We start from the raw sequence: 23,529 nt of genomic DNA, 5'->3' as shown, positions 1-23,529 counted from the left end.
TGAGACCCTGCGCCACCCCCCCCCCCGCCGCAGTCAGCCCGGAGGTCGCCCCCCACTCACCCCAACTCACACCTGAATAACCCTAACTGAAATGAAAGGCCGGCAGGACAGTCCCTTCCCGGGGAGGGTCCTGGCAGATCACCAGCCTCGAGGGGTCAGTGGACCCTGAGACTCGGGACACCCCGGCCTGATGGTGGGAATGGGGGGGTGACCTGACCCTGGCCCTGCTCTGCGAAGCTCACCGTCCTCGCTCTGGTTGTAGCGGCCGCGCAGGTCCTTCAGGAGCTCTTTGAACCACTGTGCGGTGTCCCTTTGGTTCCCTGTCTCCTGGTCCAGGTCCTCCTGCCCACTTGCCCCGCCCAGGGCGCCTGTGGCTCCGCACTCCAATCTGGAGAGTCGCTGTCCAACCGCCCAAACTGCGTGTCATCCACGTAGCCCACAGCGATGTAGTGGGCTCCCCGGGGCCGGCCGGGACATCACGGTGTGGAAACACCTCAGTGAGTGGGAACCTGGGGGCGGTAGGGAGAAATTTAAAATAACCTTAGTTTTTGTCATTCATCCCTTAAGGTAAGATTGGTGTTGCCCACAAATAAAAAATTCTAATTCATCTCATACAAATTTTTTCCTTGGGACCAGTGATTGGGAATGCTGCAGAAGTGCTCTGTGTATCCTTCAGGTCAGCACACCACATATTTTAAAATGTGGAGTTGAGGATGACACAATAATGAAGATAACTTTTAATGCTTTCCCAGGACATTTTCAAGTGAAACTAGTTTTAATGTTTGTTCCTGCAGGTAAGTGCTGGTGAAGAATTACTGCTTCTGCAGTGGTGCTATAAGCTCCACTCTTACTGAATTTTTACCAACAAATGCCAAAATGGTGAAAAGACAAATGGTGTCTAAGTGATGTTTTGAAAATAGTTTTACTTTAGGAATCCCATGAAAGGTTTTTGGTGACTTCAAGGTCTCCACAGACCACACTTTGAGAAATGTTTTTCTCAGGAAACCAGGGAGCAACTCCCAAGTGTTCTCTGCCTTTGCCTCCTCTTCACTTCCAGCATCCCTCTCCCTGGCTGGCTCCTGCCTCCCAAGCTGCCTCCCTGCAGATACAATGGGGAGCAGAGAGAGGCCCCTGGAGACATTAGCTTACACTGTCATGAGAGGTGGACCCTGAGTAAAGGTGACAAAGACACGTGTAAATCTCACCTGAGTCCCGTGCTGGGAGTAAGGAGAGTTGCTGCAGGAGGCCTTGTTGCCCCAGCCAGATAAGACACTGGCAAGCAGGAAGCTAAAGGGCCTCACACCATGGGGCCGAAGATTCCTTGTGCTCACAACTTGGGGCTGAAGATTTAACATCCCTTCACTTTTTGTTCTTGGTCATAAAAAAAAAAAATTCCCAAAAGTACATTAGGCACTATATTATATGCATCAGTATACTGCAAATAAACGGCACGGAAATTATCTGTTAGAAACTAATTATTAAACATTTGGCCCACTTGACAATGGGAGACAAGTTATTGAACATGCCTGACAAGCATTACAATACAACTATTATAGTAGGTCCTTCTTTTGCCTTCCCTTGAAGTTTCTTGGGAAGGTTTTTAAATGAAGCTATTTGAGTTAAGGAGTTTCTAGGTAGAAAAAGTTCTGATAGCTGAGTAGCAGCTGACCCCTGCTGTGAAGGCCATGAGAATAAGAAAAGTCTTTTCTTGCTTAGGCTTTAGCTGATAGGGATGTACTGGTGGCTATCCACTGTCTTAGGTTATTGTATAGCTGAAACAATGAGTTCTCATGTAAGGCTTAGTTTTTTTATTAACCTTGAAGGTTGCCTTCTTGCTGAGAGCACATAGTGGCCAAAAGTTTATGGAAAAGAGATGCACTGATTGTTTCTGCTTTGTTTCTATGCACATGATAATGTGATCTCACTGCTTGCAAAAATGTATAAATAAAGAACCTGCTAAGCCTCTCAGCAGAAGATACTAGCACCAAGTGTCAGTGTCTCCTCATTCTACCTCATCCCCTTCCCCTCAGTCCTTTCGTTTACGCCGACGCTGTCTCATCCTTTCAGGAACCCCTGACACGACATTTTGCTGGAGACTGGTCCCCGCAGAGAGTGCTTATTGTGAAAGCAAAGAAGAAGGAGCCCTAACACTATTATCAATAGTATCGAGAGATGAAGAAAATATTAAAAACAAGAAAGCATAAGGAAAACAGATTTTACTTCTCCCCACATCTGTCACTCCACCCCTGACACAAGTGCTCTGGCCCCATAGACCAGTCTGTCCCTTTTCCCTCAGTGCCCCTCCACGTCCTGCCCCAGGACCCAACCACATTGAGGAGGCCTGTAGCCTAATCTGCCTCCTGGTCCTGGCCCATCCTCACCCTCATCTGCTCTTCCCCTCATTTATGATGCTCTGAAGGACAGGCCTCCCAAGATGTTGAGTAATGTGTCCCCCAGACAGGCACTTTGGCATGTGAATTATCTCCATCTAAGGTTCATCAAGGTTCATCTTAAGAAATGTTTATCACTTCTATAACTACCTAGTATGAAAATTGGTGGTCTTACCAAAATTAGGGTTATTACCAGAAACGAGCTTTGTATCTGAGAAACCTACATATATGTTTGGGCAAACATAATTACAGAACATCTGTTCTTCATCATATGAGCCACACTTTCCTTGCCATGTGAACACCTCTTCTCTCCTGGAGGTCCCAGGCCCCATCTCACTCCTTAGCTCAGGAGACACACCCTCTTTTCACACAGTGATTTCAGATACTTATTGAGATGCAGATTCCCTATGCATATATAGGGAATGTTGGTTATTTTCTAGTACTAGAAAAAAGAAAAAAAAGATTTCATAAATTTCATGTGCTCAGAATAAGAGTTATTAAAAATTAGAGATATCATAGAAATGAATAAATCAGTAGATGAACCGGAATATTAATGTTGCAATCCCACTAAATAATGTGAATGGAAGAGAAATGACAAGCAGAGAGAAGACCTACAAGAAACTGAGACAGAAGTGCCCTCCCAACTCCCCATCTTAGATCAGGACCTTTGGCATGTTGGCAACACATCTAGACTGTGTGGAGCTGGAAAAGGGCTGCGCTCACAGCCAGAGGTGAGCTGAAAAGCCCCCACAAGCCAGTCCCCATCTGGCTGCCAGAGCCCAGAGGGGGATCCAGTCAGCACCAGAGCGATGGAGGGTGCACGGAAGTGCCCTCCCAACTTGCTGTTTAGATCAGAGACATTTTGTGTGACTGCAACACACCTAGAATGCATGGATCTGGGAGAGGGCTGCGCCTACAGCTAAGGTGAGCTGAAAAGCCCCACAAGCCCAGCCCCATCTGGCCACCAGTTTGAGCCCAGCGGGGATCCACTGATTTGGAGGAGAGTCCCTGTGACAGGGACAACTAATATATTCATAGTACTACTGGTCTTTCGGAATTCAGACATAACAGTTTTTGACTTGAATGGACTACTAGTTTCTGACATCCCAGAAAGAGCACACCAAAAAGATACCGGCCAGTACCAGTGACACAGAATCCCAATGCATAGGAAAATTAAAAAACAAGCAGCAGGGAAAAGAAAAACTACATGCACCCAAGCAAGTCCTCAGTAAAAGACACACCACAAAAAGAAAACCACCCACCAGATTGCAACAACAGTGACTTGGAAGAACTTCTGAGCCTTCCAGAAAGAGAATTTAAAATAGCCATGATTAAAAAACTGACAGAAGTCATTGAGGAAAACAACAATCACAAGAACGAAATTGAGTCCCTAAAGAGGGAAGTGAAGGAAATGCAGGAGATCAAAGGATTAATGGAAGAGCTAAAGAACTCTGGGAAAAGCAGTGATAACAGAATAGATGAAATGGAAGAATGAATAAGCACTCTCAAAGATACAGAAATAAAAAGAACCAAACAGAAAAGAAAGAGAGGTACAAATGAAAAAGACTGAAGAAAGACTTCAGGAACTATCTGACTCTATGAGGAAAGGAAATATATGAGTTTTAGGAATCCCAGAAGGAGAGGAGAGAGACCTAGGAACAGAGAAAATATTCAAGGAAATAATTGAAGAGAACTTCCCAAATGTGAAGAAGGAGCTGAAAATAGACATACAAGAAGCAAGAGAACATTAAACTTACATGATGAAAGGAAAAAATACAGCAAGACACATAATAGTAAAGTTCCCAAGAATCCAAGACAAGGAAAAATAATGAAGCTGACAGGAGGGAAGAAACAGATAACATACAAAGGAAAACCAATAAGGCTGACAACAGATTTCTCCAAAGAAACACTACGGGCAAGGAGAGAGTGGAGAGACATAGTCAACAGACTCCAAGACAACAAATGACAAACAAGAATACTCTATCCAGCAAAGTTTCCCTTCCTCTATGAAGAAAAAATAAGGACCTTCCCAGACAAACAAAAACTCTGGAATTTCATTATAACTAAACCCCCACTAAACCCCAAAAAATACTACAAGGAGTCCTAAAGCCAGAACCAACAGAGGGATGAATAACAATGAAACAAGGCCAAGAAAGAAAGTAATTAAAAGAATAAATAAATAAAATCAGAGGAAGACAAAAAAAATGGCAAATACAAATGGTAACATATCAATATTAACTCTAAATGTAAATGGACTAAACTCTTCAATAAAAAGACACAGAGTCGCAGGCTGGATTAAGAAACAAAACCCAACCTTTCGCTGTCTCCAGGAAACACATTTAACTACAAAGGATAAAAACAGACTCAAAGTTAAAGGATGGAAAACAATCCTACAATAAAAATGGACCAAAAAAAACCAGGAACAGCTATACTCATATCAGATAAAACAGATTTTAAACCCAAAAAGGTAAAAAGAGACCCCAATGGCCACTACATTATGATCAAGAGGACAATACTTCAGAAGAAATAACACTCATTAACATATACTCACCAAATGAAGGAGCACCAAAATATATCAAACAACTATTATCATCTCTGAAAACAGATATCAGAGAAAACATATATATAGTAGAAGACTTAAACACACCACTATCAACAATGGATAAATCAATGACACAAAAATAAGTAAGGACACCAAAGCTTTAAATAAGGATCTAGAGCTCATGGGCTTAACAGACATCTATAGGACGCTAACCCCCAAAAATCTGAGTACTCATTTTTCTCAAGTTCACATTGATCATTCTCCAGGATTGATCACATACTGAGACACAAGACAAAAATCAACAGATACACCAAGATTGAAATCATACCAACCATCTTCTCTGATCATGAAGGCATCAAACTAGAAATAAACCATAAAAAGAAGGCAAGGCACTCTCCAACCTCACGGAGATTGAAACCCACACTAATGAAGACCACTGGACTAATGAGGAGATCAAAGAAGAAATTAAAAATACTTTGATTTGATCTTCTGCACTGTTGGTGGGAGTGCAAACTGGTCCAACCACTATGGAGAGCTGTGTGGAGATTTCTGGACCTACTAAACATAGAGCTTCCATATGATCCAGCAATTCCACTCCTAGGTATTTACCCAAAGGACACAGAAACATCAATTCCAAAGAGCACCTGCACCCCTATGTTTATAGCAGCACTGTTTCCAATAGCTAAGCTTTGGAAACAGCCCAAATGCCCAAAAATAGATGACTGGATCAAGAAGATGTGGTACATATATACCATGGAATTTTACTCAGCATTCAAAAAAAGATAAATACATGCAATTTGCAGCAACATGGATGGCGCTGGAAGGGATCATGCTCAGCGAAATAAACCAGAAAGAAAAAGAAAAATGCCGGACGGTCTCACTCATAGCAGGAATCTAGAAAACTTAAATAAGGGACCAGGAAAATGAATAACTATAAGAAAGTGAAAATCAAAATCAACAAAAAACTATGAACCAGAGACACTCTATGGGGTGTAGGGGGCGGGAGGGGAGGATTGGGGTCAAAATAAGGGGGTTGCAATTGTATGGGGAATATAAAATAAAATTTATTATTAAAAAAATAAATGAGTTGAATGACAAGGAGGACACCAATTTCCTAAATGTATGGGATGCAGCAAAGTAGTAATAAGAGGAAAACACATGCAATAGAGGCTCACATCAAAAAACAAGAAAGAACTCAAAGAAACAACCTAATCCCAAAGGTCAAAGAACTAGAAAAATAACAAAACCCCAAAAACAGTAGAAGAAAAGAAATAATAAAAATCAAGCAGAAATAAATGAAATTGAAACTAAAAAAAAATCCAAAAGATCAATGAAACCAAAAGTTGTTTTTTCGAATAAATAAATAAAATAGATAAACTCCTAGCCAGACTCACAAAAGAAAAATGGGAATAAGCACAAATAAATAGGATCACAAATGAAAGAGGAGAAATCACAACAGACACAGCAGAAATCAAAGGAATAATCAGAAACTACTATGAACAGTTATATGCAAACAATTCAACAATCTAGAAGAGATGGACAAATTCCTACAACTATGCAATCACCCAGAGCTAGATAAAGAAGAAATAGAAAACCTAAACAGACCAATTATAAGCAGTGAAATTGAAATGGTAATCAAAACCCTTCCCAAAAACAAAAGCCCAGGACCCGATGGATTTACAAATGAATTCTACCAAACATTCAGAAACGAATTAGTGCCTATCATTCACAAACACTTTCAAAAAATTGAGAAGGGCAGGATAGTACCAAACACATTCTATGAAGCCAACATTACACTAATACCAAAACCAAACAAGGACAACACACATACACATGCACAAAAAAAAAATACAGACCAATCTCTCTAATGAACACTGATGCAAAAATCCTCAGTAGAATTTTACCTAACAGAATCCAACAATGTATCAATAAGATAATTCACCACGACCAAGTAGGATTCATGCCAGGGACACAAGGATGGTTCAACATCCAAAAATCTATTAATGTTATCCAACACATCAACAAAAAGAAATATAAATACCATATGATAATATCAATAGATGCCAAGAAAGCTTTTGACAAAGTACAGCACCCATTTATGATAAAGGGCCTTGAAATTCTCAGGATACAAGGACATACCTGAACATCATGAGGACCATATAGGACAAGTCCATAGCCAGTATCATTCTCAATGGTGAAAAGCTGAAAGCATTCCCATTAAGCAAGACAAGAATGTCCACTCTCTCCACTGCTTTTCAATATAATACTGGAAGTCCTAGCCAGAGCAATAAGACAAGAGAAAGACATACAAGGAATCCAAATAGGCAAGGAAGAAGTTACAATATCACTATTCACAGATGATATGATAATATACATAGAGAACCCCCAAAACTCCACAGAAAAAATAATTAATCAATCAGTTTAGTAAAGTGGCAGAACACAAAATCAACACGCAAAAATCAGTAGACTTCCTATACACAAACAATAAATCTGAAGAAGAAGAAATAAAAAAAAATCCTTTTTATTAATGAAACAAAAGAAAATCAAATACTTAGGAATAAACCTAACAAAAGAGGTAGAGGACCTATACAAAGAAAACTATAAAACACTGTTAAAAGAAATAGAAGATGACACAAAGAAATAGAAAGACATCCCCTGCTCATGGACTAGAAGAATTAACATTATCAACATGGCCATCCTACCAAAAGCAATGTACAGATTCAATGCTATTCCAATCAAAATTTCAATGACATTCTTCAAAGAAACAGAACAATTATTGATGAAATTCATATGGAATCACCAAAATCCATGAATAGCCAAAGCTCTCCTGAAAAAAAAAAAAAAAAGAAGGGAATGGAGGCAACATACTCACAGACTTCAAACTATACTACAAAGCCATAATCATCAAAACTGCATGGTATTGGAACAAGAACAGACATACAGACCAATGGAATCGAATAGAAAATCCAGAAATAAACCCACAGATTTATGGTCAACTAATCTTTGACAAAGGAGCAACGAATATGCACTGGAGCAAAGAAAGTTAGTTCAATAAATGGTGCTGGGAAAACTGGGTCGCTACTTGCAAAAGAATGAAGCTTGACTACTACCTCACACCATGCACAAAAACCAACTCAAAATGGATTAAAGAACTAGACATAAGACCTGAAACCATAAAATATACAAAAGGAAATAAAGGTGAAACACTACATGACATGTACCTCAAAAACATCTTTACAGACACATCACCCAAAGTAGTGATAGTGAAGGCAAAGATAAACAGCTGGGATTACATCAAATTAAAGAGGTTCTGCACAGCAAAAGAGACAAAAACCAAAACAAAGAGAAACCCCACCAATTGGGAGAACATTTTTGCACACAACACTAATGATAAAGGACTGATCACAAAAATCTACAAAGAGCTGATGAGACTCAACAAAAACAAATAATCCAGTCAAAAAATGGGCAGAAGAACTAAAAAGAAACTTCACCAAAGAGAAAATACAAATGGCCAACATACATATGAAAAAATGTTCAACATCACTTGTAATCAGGGAAATGCAAATCAAAACTACAATGAGATACCATCTTACACCAGTGAGAATGGCACATGTTAAAATGTGACTGTACTGCTGGTGGGAGAGCAAACTGGTCCAATCACTATGGAAAGCTGTGTGGAGATTCCTCAACCTATTAAAGATAGAGCTTCCATATGATCCAGAAATTCCATGCCTAGGTATTTACCCAAATGACACAGAAACAGTAATTACAAAGGGCACGTGAACCCCTATGTTTATAGCATCAGTATTTACAATAGCTAAGCTATGGAAACAACCCAAATGCCCAAAAATAGATGACTGGATCAAGAAGATGTGGTACATATACACAATGGAATATTACTCAGCAATTCAAAAAGATAAACACAGGCAGTTGCAGCAACATGGATGGAACTGGAAGGGATCACGCTCTGCAAAATAAGCCAGAAAGAAAAAGAGAAATACCGATGGTCTCACTCATAGTACGAATTTAGAAAACCTAAATAACGGACTAGGAAAAAGGCTAATTAATACAAAGTAAAAATCAAAATCAACAAACAACTATAAACCAGAGACACACTACAGCTTGGGGCCGGGGGACAGTAAGGATTAGGGTCAAAATAAGGGGGGTGCAATTGTATGGGCAATAGAACCAAAATGAAAATGCATACATTGTGCAAAAATAAAATATGATGTAAGAATTATATAAAATAAAATATTTTTTAAAAAAACAAAATGAGTCTATCGACCAGGAAATTCCAACTAGTTAATAATACAATGAAAGGACAGTGGAAATGATGAAGAAAAATCAAGAAAATCCCTGAGCACTCACAGATAAAACATGCAAGCTGAGTGTCCTACCCAGTTCCTCCTACAGAGGATGAGCAGCCCCACACCATGACCCGCTGTATAAGAAAGAGACTGGAGAAGGACAGACCTTGGGGCCCTCAAGAGACAACTCAGGCCTGGAAGCCAGAAGGTCCTGGAGCCAGGCCTGCCCAGTCCTCAGGGGTATCCAGCCCAGACCCCATGTCAGGCCCAGGTGAGGGAGGCACTGGGGGCACAGACATTCACTTCAGCTGTGCGTGGTCTCAGGGGTTCCTGTCCACGTCCCTCCTCTAAGTGGGCAAAGGACACTGTGGGCAAAGGGAGACAGAGATGATGGACACAGAGAACAGGACACGGGAAATCAACCAGAGGGGAGCGGGGACAGGAGAGAGGCCAAGGGTGAGGTGAGGGATCTGGGCCTTCAGCCCTGCCCAGGTGAGCAGGACCAGACCCGGAGGCAGGACTGAGACTGGGTGACAGGGGACTGCCCAGGATGAAGCAGGCAGAATGGCTGGGGTATGTGCTATGTCCATGGAGATTCTGACCCTGGGGAGGGTTTGGGTGTTATTAAGATTAAGCAAAATTTGAACTAAGCTAGTGAGGGAACAAGATAATTATAACTGCAGAGAAGAAAAGTATCCTGGTCTACTCACTGCTCAGTTGTGACTGGTTCTCATGATTCTGCTGTGTATCTCAACAACCTGCCAGAGGGGCTTTGGGAGGCAAATGTCTGTGCTGTGGATCTGAGGGGATACCTCCGAGGCCTCCTTGCACTCAGAGCCAGCTCTCAAGGCCTGGACAAGAGACCTGGGTGGTGTGGGCAGGGACTTCTCCAAGATCGTGGCTGAAAGATTCCAGGTGAAGGAGCAGAGAGCAGGGCGACAGTCAGGGGCCCTAGAAAGGCTGCTGGGAGACAGTGACAAGCCTCCCTGGGGAGGAGGCTGCAGCTGCTCACCCAAGAGCTGAAGCACCAGGAGGAAGCAAGTCCCTAGGCCCTTCAGAACATGCCCCGTGCTTGTGGTGGCTAAGCCCCGCACAGGAGACAACTTTTCTGAAAGAACACATGATTCTCATCAAGGAGGACATAAAAAATTCTAACAGGAAGCATCTCAATTGATGCAGGTGTCAATAACGATGGATCAGGCCAAGTCCAGAGAGCAGCTGCTGCAGAACCTCCTAGAAGCAAACGTGTGAGCGTGTTGGGAGCTGACACTGAGGAGACATAAAAAACTCCAGACAGAGCCATGATTTCTGCCAGGCTGACAGGCACATGAAACAGCTTCATAGTGCTCATCCATTCTCCAGTCAATTCAGAAAAATGGGTGCAATTCAAAGCTTTGAGGACAGGCTGAGGGCCTTGACCTGTCCCCAGGATGTGGCCCCATTCACCACTCAGTCTGTGGTATTTTATGAACATTTCAAGCACACAGGAAAATTGAAATAATAGGGTAGAGCACACCACCTAGATTCCAGCATTAGCATTTGCCACATTTGCTTTATCAATTATCTTTATCTATGGATCCGTCTCTCTAGTCATCCATCTTATTTTTCTGATGCATTTCAAAGTTAGTTGCAGATGTCAGAATCTTTCTTTTTTTAAATTTTTTTAGATTTATTTTATTTATTATGCATACAAGAGCTGGGGTGCAGGCCAGAGGTATGGGGGTGAGAGGATTTACCAGAGACACAGTGGGAGCAGAGCAGGTAGATCTACACTGCTGAGAGGAGCAGTGGGCAAAACAGGCCAGGTCTGCTGCGTCATATATGGGTTAACTCCACAGCTGGGGTTCAAACTCTTGCTGCCAATAGCATCATAGTGCTGAGACTTAATCCCTTGTGTCACTAGGGAGGTCCCACATTCCAAATTTGTCTACACTTGAGCATTCCAATTAACTACTAGAGTTCTAATTGGGTAAAGAATTTTTTTTTTGAAATAAATATCTGGAGAAATGCACAAATCTTAAGTATACTATTAGAGGAGTTTAGACCCTTGTCGAAAACATTATGATTTATTCTTTTCTTCTCTTGGAAACAATGAACATTTAAATAATTTAATGACGTGTCACACTTAATATAATTTATCCACCCTCCCTCCTTTTGGTAACTACCACAGTCCAATCTGAAGCCTCCCCGGCCCCTCCATTCTCAGCACGTTCCTGTGACCACACTCTCCTTGGAACAGAGCCCAGGACTGATTCATCTTCATAGTTATTTGTTTTATTATATTTACTCTGATAACTTTGAATTTTCAACCCATATTTTTGGGGGAGGTTATAGGTGCACTTAGAGTAAATGGTTTTCAGGCTTTGCTGCCCTCCCACCATTAAGATTGCCCTGCCTGATAGGGCACCTGCAGTTGTCAACTTATTGCAAGCAGTCTTATTTACTTCTGTGCACCATGGGGGGAGTACTGAGATAGTCACCGGGAGAAGCAGCCAGGAGAGAGAGGCAGAAGCCAGAAGGGGAGAAAGAAGTCAGAGAAGCTCAGAGTGAAGACTTGCCTGGGGCATGGGGGCCTGCTGGCCTTCTGGCCCTGGGGCACCCCTGCCTGCCCTATACCTGGTTGCTGCACTACATGTAAAGCTCAGTAAAAGCCTGAGAAAGCCACTGAGGCCTCCAGGACTCTCCTTTATCCAAGTCTGCTGGAATCATAGAAACCTGCTCTGTGCCCATCCTGCCCCTACAGTGCAAAACTCCAAAATATGTTATAGCCCAATGTAAATATGAAGTCGATATATGTTATTCATCTTTGATCTTTCAACAAATAAGTTTTCTAACTCTCTCTTTTCCTTTCATCCACAAGACTATTAGTCAATCATAAGCAGCAGCTTAGCTGTTTTCATACCTTCACAGCCATATATTACCATTTATATCTATGGTAAATATTTTATCAGTTTTATTAGAAAAACTTGTATTTCTAGGCCATAGACAATGTTTGAAGCATAATTTCACTAGAGCATAGATGATCATTTCTTTTGGAAAAACAAACGTGTCCCACAACCAACCCATACCAGGGAGGTCCATTACCGGTTCTAGGAGCCCTGTTTGTGTCTTCAAGCTCTCCGCTTTTAGTCCTTGCCACAGTCCATCGCACTCTAAAATTCCACTCTTCCGTGTTTGGCACCACCCCACAATGCACTGTGCTGCGACGCAACGCACGCAAAGCCACGCACGCAAAGCCACGCACGCAATGTATGTAAAGCCACACATGCAACGCTGTTTGGCTGAGTGCGCATGCGCAGTGGGAGGGTGGAAAAGCCTGACATTTCCTCCCCCACTTACCCTACAATCCAATCCTCAGGGTTTTCTGTCTGCCGTTTCTCCAGCACTCGGCTTTCATAGCCACCAAAGTGACTCCCCTCAGCAGTGTATTTCAGTAGATCTGCCTGTTCTGCTTCCCCATTCTCTCTGGTGAATCTTGTCACTTCTCACACCTCTGGCCTACACCCCAGTCCTTGTATGCATAAATAAATAAAAATAAATCTTTAAAAAAAGAGAAGAAAATAATGATTTCACTTTATATTTAATCTGTATGCAATCACCCAAATCACATTAATTCCTTCATGAGCACTACTTTAACATTATACAATAAGTTATTAACAGAAAATACACAAGCCAGAAACCTTATAGCCTTAAACTTCATCAACTTTTCTTAAATATTTGAAGAAGACATAAAAATAAAAATTATTTCATATAACAGCATGCAAATTACATACCTTTGGAAAATAATGGGACAGTCAAACTATTTCTTAGGTTTTAGCTGAAATGACCATCAAAAGTGTTCAGATTGCATCCAGCTTGTTTTTGGCAATTTGCCTCCTTGCGCTTAAGCAGAGGACAATATTAAAATCCATAACTGATCCCCACTGACTGTGGTGTAAATGGGTGTCTGCGTCTTTGGGCCCCCAAAAAAGAAAAACACCCCTTGACACTGAGTTGAGCCTGAGCAGAACTTTTCATGTTATTTCCTGTGTAGGTGGTTTTCATTTCCTCTAAAGCCTGTGCTAAGGCCTGTGGTTTGATCTTTCTGCAACGTCTAGAAAAACAAATGAGTTTACTTTGTCTCCAGGTTCTGTCTCTCAGGCTTGAGGAGATGCTCCCTGCTTTCTGGAACCTCCCCGTCCAGGACCCCACAGCTCTTCATACTGGACAGGGTGGTCTCTGTCCACATCCCTGTCTCGTGGTCATGGCTTTGTATCAATAATCTGTGACTCTTAAATCTGTCCCAAGCCTGAGTTCCACCCACCTTTCCCCACACACCACTGGGGACATAACCTTGGAAACTCGCTGGTCCAAGATGGCCCCAGAGTCTGTCCTCACAGATTTTCTGTCCCATGGACTGCCCCTGGATCCCCTCCTTGGCTTCCCTGCTCCTCCATTCAGTCACCTCAGACATTTTCCTGGAAGCTGGGAAAGGCTCCTCCTCTGTGTCCTGCTGTCTCCACCAGCCCCTGAGACCCACCCTCCAGGCAGGTGCCCGACTGTGTGTTCAGACTCCTGGAAAGAAGTAGAGGCAGGACAAGAGACTGCTGGGCATGGATAAGGGTGACTAATCTCTCGCTCCACCTGGTGGGTGCAGGTCACCTTCCCCCCACAATTCTGAGATCCAAAAGGGGTGCCTTTTGGCTGCAGGTCAGAGATGACAAAAAAGGGGGTGCTTTTCCTGTCATTCTCTTGCAGGTGGGTAATGAGCCCTCCACTGCCTGCTCATCCCTGGACTGTGTCCTCAGCTCTCCTTCTGAAATACTGCCTAGCCAGCTCATAAACTAGAGAACAAAGAAATCCTGGCCAAAGTTGGGAAGTATAGATTTCAATTCTTATGCCACAACTGAGGCAGGAGGTAAAATGCTGGAGACTAAAGTGAGAGACTCACAGCAGCTGATGGGGAAGCTGCCTTTGTTCTCAGTGAGACTAAATGAAAAACTGCTGCAGGAGGCCTTAATGCCCCAGCCAGATAAGACATTGGCAAGCAGCAAAGCTAAAGGGCCTCACACCATGGGGCTGAAGATCTAATATTCCTTCATTTTTTGTTCTTGGTCATAAAGAGAGAAAAAATTCCCAAAAAGTACATTAGGCTATAAATTATATGTATCAGCAGACTGCAAGCAATTGGCATGGAAAATTACCTGTTTAGAAATTAGTTACTACACAATTCGGCCCAATTAACAATGGGAGACAATTTATTGTATATATCTGACAAGCAATCCAGCATAACAATTATAGTAAATCCTTCTTTTGTATTTTAGAAGTTTCCTTTTTATTTAGAAGTTTCTTAGGAAAGTTTTTAAATGAAGTTAATTGTATTAAGAAGTTTCTAGGTAGAAAAAGTTCTGATAGCTGAGAAGCAGCTGGTCTCTGGCTGAAGGCCATATGAATAGAAGAGCCTTTGGATGCTTAGGCTTTAGCTGATAGGGATGCACTGGCAGCTATCCACTGTCTTAGGTAATTGTCTAGCTGAAATAATAAGTTTTAGTGTTAGGTTTGGTTTTTATCTATTAACCTTGAAGGCTATTGTCTAGCTGGGACCTGTAGGAGCCAGTAGTCTATGGGAACATAATACACTAATTGTTTCTGCTTTACACATGATAATGTATTTTTTGATTACTAATAATGAATAAATAAAGACCTGCTGAGTCCAGAAGATACTAACACCTCACCAAGTGTCAGTGTCTCCTCATTCTACCTCATCCCCTTCCCCTCAGCCCTTAAGTTTCAGCCCTTACAAGTGGCCGAGGCCATCGCATCCTTTCAGAAACCCCTGACATGACATTTTGCCGGAGGCTGGTCCCCGGCAAAAAACAAGAACTTTGGAAACTAATGTAAATCTTCTGTCTCAGTTTAAAGTCAAAAAACAATTATTTCTTATAAATGCAATCTTAAAACAAATGTTTTCTTATTAAATAAATTTATCCCAAAATTGCCAGGGCACCGTGGACCAGTAAAAACCCATTAGGGTGTCCCATACATTCTGGAAAGTTGTGTCCTCATTGTCATTCAACTCAAAGTATTTTTTAATTTCTTCTTTGATTTCCTCTTTAATCCAATGGTCTCCCATAGTGGGTTTCAATCTCCATGAGGTGGGTGGATTCCTTGCTTTCTTTCATGGTTTATTTCTGGTTTGATGCCTTTATCATCATAGAAAACAGTTGTAATGATTTTGACTTTTTATATTTTTTTGAATTTATTTTAAATATTTTTTACATCATTTTTCATTCTTGTACATTGTAAGCATTTCCATCTTGGTTATAGTCCCGATAAAGTTTCCACCACCCTTGTTTTGATTCTACTCCCTTCTCCTCCCCTGTTGTGTGTCTCTGGTTTATAGTTGCTTGTTGATTTTGATTTTTACTTTATTATAATTAGTCTTTTTTCTTGATCTCTTATTTAGTGAGAGATCCATGAGTGAGACCATCCGATATTTTTCTTTTTCTTTCTGGTTTATTTCACTGAGCATGATCCCTTCCAGCTCTGTCCATGTTGCTGCAAATTGCATGAGTTTATCTTTTTTGATTGCTGAGTAAAATTCCATCGTGTATATATACCATATCTTCTTGATCCAGTCATCTATTTTTGGGCATTTGGACTGTTTCCATAGCTTACCTATTGTAAATAGTGCTGCAATATCATAGGGGTGCAGATGTCCTTTTGAATTAATGTTTTTGTATCCTTTGGGTAAATACCTAGGAGTGGAATTGCTGGATCATGTGGAAGTTCCATTTGTAGCAGATTGAGGAACCTCCACACAGCTTTCCATGCTGGTTGGACTAGTTTGCACTCCCACCAGCAATATTCCTATTTCTCTACATCCTCACCAATATTTGCTATTGCTAGTTTTTTTAATATGTGCCATTCTCATTGGTATAAGATGCTATCTCATTATTGTTTTGATTTGCAGTTCCCTGATTACAAGTGATGTTGAATATTTTTTCATATGCCTGCTGGCCATTTGCATTTCCTCTTTCAAAAAGTTTCTTTTTGATTGGGTTATTTACTTTGTTTTTGTTGAGTTTCATCTGCTCTTTGTTGATTTTTGTGATCAGTCCTCTATCATTAGTGTTGTATGCAAAAATGTTCTCAAAATCAGTGGGGTGTCTCTTTGTTTTGGTTACTGTCTTTTGGCTGTACAGAAGCTCTTTAATTTGATGTAGTCCCAGTTGTTTATCTTTGCCTTTGCTATCACTGCTTTGAGTGATGTGTCTTTAAAGATGTTACTGAGGTGCATGTCATGTAGTGTTTTGCCCATATTTCCTTCTATATATTTTATGGTTTCAGGTCTTATGTCTGTTCTTTAATCCATTTTGAGTTGGTTTTTGTGCATGGTGTGAGATAGTAGTCAAACTTCATTTTTTTTGCATGTAGTGACCCAGTTTCCCAGAACCATTTATTGATCAAACTTTCTTTGCTCCATTGCATATTCTTTGCTCCTTTGTCAAAGATTAGATGACCATAGATCTTTGGGTTTATTTCTGGATGTTCTATTCAGTTCCATCAGTTTGTTGCTGCAGGGGGCCTTGCTGCCCCAGCCTGGTAAAACACTGGCAAGCAGCTAAGAAAAAGGGCCTCACACCGTGGGGCCGAACATTTCTAAGAGCCTCACACTGTGGAGCTGAAGATTCCTTGTACCTCACACCATGAGGCTGAAGATTTAACATCCCTTTGTTTTTTGTTCTTGGTCATATAAGAAAAATCTTCTCAGAAAATACATTGGGCAATAAAGTATATGTATATGAATATTATAAGCACATGGCACAGAGAAATACCTCCTGAAAAATTAAACACTGTAAATTTGGCCTGACTGACAATGGGAAAGAGTTTGTTATACATGACATGCCTGACAAGCAATCCAGGCAATGAGTATAGTAAGTCCTTCTTTTGCATTTTTTACAGAAGTTTCTTAAGAAAATTTTTAAATGAAGTTAACTGTGTTAAGAAGATTCTAGGTAGAAAAAGTTCTGGTAGCTGAGAAGCAGCTGGCCTCCGGCTGAAGGCCATATGAATAGAAAAGTCTTTTGATGCTTAGGTTTTAGCTGATAGGCATGTACTGGCCGCTATCAACTGTCTTAGGTAATTGTCTAGCTGAAATAATGAGTTTTAGTGTAAGGCTTAGTTTTTATCTATTAACCTTGAAGGTTGCCTTCTTGCTGAGAGCACGTAGTAGCCAAAAGTCTATGGGAAAAGAGTGCACTGATTGTTTCTGCTTTACTTCTATGTACATGATGATGTCATCTCACTGCTTGCTAAAAATGAATAAATAAAGACCTGCTGAGCCCTCAGTAGGAGATACTTGCACCAAAAAGAAGAGTGCATGTCTGCCTCATCTCCTTCCCCTTAGCCCTCAAAGTTTCCCCTAGGCCATCTCATCCTTTCAGGGACACCTGACACGACATTTTGCCAAAAGCTGGTCTGTGGCAGTCTGTGTGTCTGTTCTTGTTCCAATACCATGCAGTTTTGATTATTATGGCTTTGTAGTATAGTTCGAAGTTTGGGCGTATGAGACCTCCATTCCCTTCTTTTCTTTTCTTTCTTTTTTTTTTTCAGTAGAGCTTTGGCTATTCAGGGGTTTTGGTGGCTTCATATGAATTTCATCAATATTTGTTCTATTTCTTTGAAGAATGTCATTGAAATTTTTATTGGAATAGCATTGAATCTGTAAATTGCTTTTGGTAGGATGGCCATTTTGATAATGTTAATTCTTCCAATCCATTAGCAGGGATGTCTTTCCATTTCTTTGTGTCTTCTTTTATTTCTTTTAACATTGTTTTATAATTTTCTTTCTATAAGTCCTTTGCCTCTTTTGTTAGGTTTATTCCCAAGTATTTGATTGTTTTGTTTGAATAATGAAAGGGATGGTTTTCTTGGTTTCTTCCTCTTCAGATGTATTGTTTGTGTATAGGAAGGTTACGGATTTTGTGTGTTGATTTTGTATCCTGCTACTTAACTGGTTGATTAGTTTGATTAGCTTTTCTGTGGAGTTTTTGGGGTTCTCTATGTATATTATCATGTCATCTGTGAATAGTGATAGTTTAACTTCTTCCTTCCCTATTTGGATTCCTTGTATGTCTTTCTCTTGTCTCATTGTTCTGGCTAAGACTTCCAGTATTATATTGAAAAACAGTGGTGAGAGTGGACATCCTTGTCTTGTTCCAGATCTCAATGGAGATGCTTTTAACTTTTTACCATTGAGAATGATATTGGCAGTGGTTTTGTTATATATGGCCTTTATGATATTGAGGTATGTTCTTTGTATCCCGAGAATTCAAGGGCCTTTATCATAAATGGGTGTTGTACTTTGTTGAAAGCTTTCTCGGCATCTATTGATATTATCATATAGTTTTATATTTCTTTTTGTTAATATGTTGGGTTATATTGATTGATTTTTGGATGTTGAACCATCCTTGTGTCCCTGGAATAAATCCTTCTTGGTCATGGTGGATTATCCTATGGATACATTATTGGATTCTGTTAGGAAAATTCTATTGAGGATTTTTGCATCAGTGTTCATTAGAGAGATTGGCCTATAGTTTTCTTTTTTGTATTGTCCTTGTTCGGTTTTTGTATTAGTGTAATGTTGGCTTCAAAAGGGATAATGTTTGGTATTATCCCTTCCTTCTCAATTTTTTGGAAGAATTTGTGATGGATAGGCACTAGTTCATTTCTGAATGTTTGGTAGAATTCATTTGTAAATCCATCTGGTATGGGGATTTTGTTTTTTTGCAAAGGTTTTGATTATCATTTCAATTTCACTGCTTGTAATTGGTTTGTTTAGGTGTTCTATTTCTGCTTTATCTAGCTTTGGGTGATTGTAAAGTTGTAGGAATTTGTCAATCTCATCTAGACTGATGAATTTGTTTGCACATAACTGTTCATAGTAGTTTCTGATTATTCTTTTGATTTCTGCTGTGTCTGTTTTGATTTCTCCTCTTTCATTTGTGATCCTATTTACTTGTGCTTTCTCCTGTTTTTCCTTTGTGAGGCTGGTTAGGGGTTTGTCTATTTTATTCATTTTTTCAAAGAACCAACTTTTTGTTTCATTAATCTTTTGGATTTTTATTTTTAGTATCTATTTCATTTATTTCTGCTTTGATTTTTATTTTTTCCTTTCTTCTACTGTTTTTAGGGATTTTTTGTTGTTCTTTTTCTAGTTCTTTGAGATGTGAGATTAGATTGTTTCTTTGAGTTCTTTCTTGTTTCTTGATGTGAGCCTGTATTGTTGTGTCCCATACATTTAGAAATTGGTGTCCTCCTAGTTGTTCAACTCAAAGTATTTTTTAATTTCTTTGATCTCTTCGCTAGTCCAGTAGTCTTCCAGTAGTGTGGGTTTCAATCTTCACGAAGTAGGAGGGCTCCTTGCCTTCTTTTCATGGTTTATTACTAGTTTGATGCCTTCATGGTCAGAGAAGATGGTTGGTTTGATTTCTATCTTGGTGTATCTGTTGATGTTTGTTTGTGTCCCCAAATGTGGTCTACCCTGGAGAATGATCCATGTGCGCTTGAGAAAAATGTGTACTCAGATTTAGGGGCTTTAGTGTTCTATAGAGGTCTGTTAAGCCCATAAGTTCTAGATCCTTATTTAGAGCTTTAGTGTCCTTACTTATTTTGGTCTCGTTGATCTATCTATTGTTGACAGTGGTGTGTTGAAGTTTCCTACTACATATGTGTTTTCTCGGATTTTCGTTTTCAGAGATGACAACAGTTGTCTGATATATTTGGTGCCCCTCGTTTGGTGAGTATATGTTAATGAGTGTTATTTCTTCTTGAAGTATTGTCCCCTTGACCATAATGTAGTGACCATCTGGGTCTCTTTTTACCTTTTTGAGTTTGAAATCTGTTTTATCTCATATAGGTAAAGATGTTCCTGCATTCTTTTTGGTCCATTTGCTTGTAGGATTGTTTTCCATCCTTTTACTTTGAGTCTTTTTTTATCTTTTGTAGTTAGATGCTTTTCCTGGAGACAGCAAAGGCTGGGTTTTGTTTCTTAATCCAGCCTGCAACTCTGCATCTTTTTATTGAAGAGTTTAGTCAGTTTACATTTAGGGTTAATATTGATATGTTAGCATTTGTATTTGCCATTTTGTTTGTCTTTTCTGTCGTTTTATTTTTTGTCTTGTTTGTTCCTATTCATCCCTCTGTTCTGGCTTTAGGACTCCTTGTAATAATTTTTGGAGTGGGGTTTTAGTCATAACGAAATTCCGGGGTTTCTGTTTGTCTGGGAAAGTCCTTATTCTTTCCTCATATGTGAAGGAAAAATTTGTGGGATAAAGTATTTGTTGTCTTGGAGTTTTTTTGACTATGTCCTTCCACTCTCTCCTTGCCCGTAGTGTTTCTTTGGAGAAGCCTATGTCAGCCTGACTGGTTTTCCTTTGTATGTTATCTGTTTCTTCCCTCTAGTCAGTTTCACTATTATTTTCCTTGTCTTGGATTCTTGGGCGCTTTACTATTATGTGTCTTGCTGTGTTTTTCCTTTCATCATGGAAGTTTGGTGTTCTTCTTGCTTCTTGTATGTCTATTTTCAGCTCCTTCTTCACATTTGGGAAGTTCTCTAGAATTATCTCCTTGAATATTTTCTCTCTTCCTATGCCTCTCTCCTCTCCATCTGGGATTCCAATAATTCTTATATTTCCTTTCCTCATGCAGTCAGATAGTTCCTGAAGCCTTTCTTCATTCTTTTTCCTTCATCCTTCTCTTTCTGCTTTGGTTCTTTTTATTTCTGTGTTTCAAGAGTGCTTATTCGTTCTTCCATTTCATCTTTTCTGCTTTCATTGCTTTTCTCAGAGTTCTTTAGCTCTCCATCAATGCTTTGATCTCCTGAAATGCTTTCTCTTCCCTCTTGAGGGACTCAGTGTCATTCCTCTGATCGTGATTATTTTTCCCATATCATTTTCGACTTCTTTTAGTTTTTTAATATGGCAATTTAAAATTCTCTATTGGAAAGACTCATAAGATCTTCTAGGTCACTGTTGTTGCAGTCTGGTGGTTGATTTTCTTTTCTGCTGTGTCTTTACCCTGGGGATTTTCTTGGTTGCTTGTAATTTTTCTTCTCCCTGCTGCTTTTTTTCTAATTTGTCCTGTGCATTGTTACACTGTTTTGCTGGTACTTGCAGGCATCTTTTGGGTGTGATCTTTCTGGGATGTCAGAAACTGGGGCCCAATTGAGTTCAATACTGTTATGCCAGAATTCCAGTAGGGCAATGGTACTGTGGATATGTTAATGATTCTGTCCCTGAAAATGCCCTCTCTCTGTATTTGTTTAATTCCAGACGTGGGTCTTGAGGTCCCACAGACTACCCTGGTGGAGGCTGCATAACCCTCTGGACTCCAGATTGCTGGATCCCCCTCTGGCTCCAATTGCAGCTAGTCTCGGAGCCTTACTTGTGAGGGCTCTCAGCTCACCACTGACTGTGTGGACAGCCCTCTCTCAATTACACAGTCTTGGTGGGTTCCAGACACAAAGATCCCTATTCTAAAATGGCGAGTCAGGAGGGCACTTCCCTGTGCCCACTGTCTGCCCCAGCAGTGGCTGTATCCCCCTGTGGGTTCCAACTTGATTTTGATCTTAATGTATCTGTTGATGTTTGTCTTGTGGTCCAATATATGATTGATTCTGGAGAATGATCTGTGTGCACTTGAGAAAAATGTGTACTCGGATTTTGTTTTTGGGTAAAATGTCCTGCAAATGTCTGTTAAACCCATGAGGTCTAGGTCTTTATTTAGGGCTCTAGTGTTCTTGCTCATATTTTGTCTTGTTGATCTGTCCATTGGTGAGAGTGGGGTGTTGAAGTATCCTACTATATATGTATTTTCTCTAATATCTGTTTTCAGAGCTGATAGTAATTATCTTATATATGCTGGTGCTCCTTCATTTGGTGAGTGTACCTGCACCCCTGTGTTTATTACTGCACTGTTTATAATAGGTATGATTTGGAAACAACACAAATGCCCAAAAATAGATGACTGGATCAAGAAGATGTGGTTTATATACACAATAGAATACTATTCAGCAATCAAAAAAGATAAACACATGCCATTTGCAGCAACATGGATAGAGCTAGAAGGGATTATGCTCAGTGAAATAAGTCAGAAGGAAAAAGAAAAATATCAAATGGTTTTACTTATAGGAAAAATACAGGGTAACCCAATAAGGATCGGGGGAAATAATAACAATAAAAAACAAAACAAATAAAAAAACAAGCAACTATAAATCAGAAACATGCTGCAGGGGAGGGGAGGGCAAGATTCAAAACAAGGGCAGGAAGAGCACAAGGGACAATGGTGATGGTGCACAGGTGAATTGGTGGTGGGAGACCTATGGGAACCACACCTGAGAAAAGAAAGCAAACATTGTACAAAAATGAATAATGATGTAAAAAATATATATATATATAATTAAAAAAGAAAAACCACTAGGGTGGGGCCTCCCTTGTAGCAAAGTGTTAAAGTCTCAGCACTATCAAGCTATCACCACCCATTGTAGCATGAGTTCAATCCTCGGCCAGGGTGCTGACCCACATGGCACAGCAGACCTCTCCTATCTTGCCTGCTGCTTCCATCAGCAGTGCATTTCAGTAGATCCACCTGTTCTGCTCCCTACTCTACCATGGGTGAATCCTCCCACCCCCTCTCGCCCCACCTCTGGTCTACACCCCAGTTCTTGTATGTATGAATAAAATTTAGAAAAAACAAACACTATGGTGACTGCAGGCAGAAAAGTCTCAGGGTAGGCTGTGTGGTATAGATACTCCCCGATCTCTTCTGAGGCGGGAAAGTTGTCCTCTCATGCACCACTTTCTATTTCCACTCTGTTCATCTTAACCACAGCCCAAGGCTCTGCTACTCCTGACCTCCCTCACTCATCATCTTGGAGGCCGTCCTGTAGTCCTAGACCTAAGTAAAGTCCTCAAGTCAGTAAACACTGCTTATAGTTCAATTAATAAAAGTTCTCTATGTCTTCACAAATAAAAACCAATTCAAATTTAGTAGTTTAATTTAAAACATATTTGCCTTAAAGTTATGATGTCAGGAATTAGTATTTGTTTCTGTGTTTAAATGGGATTATTAAAAAAAAAAGAGTAATTAACCTGCTCTATTCAACAAAGACAAATTTGCTTCTTGGTGTTAATACCAAAACTTCTCTGAATGAAATTATATTCCAAAAGACAAATCCACTTATCATTACTTAATGTTTTATTGAGTTTAATTATAAAAATTTGTTAAATATCTAAAATCATTTTATCCA

General features: G+C 40.2%; 1 long non-coding RNA gene across 1 annotated transcript; it reads right to left on the bottom strand.

Moving 5' to 3' along the window:
* Window positions 1–470: 470 nt before the first annotated feature.
* LOC129146518 (uncharacterized) lies at window positions 471–12,414 on the bottom strand. The gene is made up of 3 exons (XR_008553370.1): window positions 12,324–12,414; window positions 1,206–1,371; window positions 471–509 (listed from the first exon to the last, which is right to left on the bottom strand). It is a non-coding gene; the product is annotated as an uncharacterized LOC129146518 (long non-coding RNA).
* Window positions 12,415–23,529: the final 11,115 nt, after the last annotated feature.

The sequence above is a fragment of the Talpa occidentalis genome, unplaced genomic scaffold (assembly GCF_014898055.3).
Source record: "Talpa occidentalis isolate TD23 unplaced genomic scaffold, MPIMG_talOcc4v2.1 talOcc4.26, whole genome shotgun sequence".
In the NCBI taxonomy this organism is placed as follows: Eukaryota; Metazoa; Chordata; class Mammalia; order Eulipotyphla; family Talpidae; genus Talpa; species Talpa occidentalis.
The sequence above is the reverse complement of the archived record's forward strand: the minus strand, read 5'-3'. Positions and strand labels throughout refer to the sequence as shown.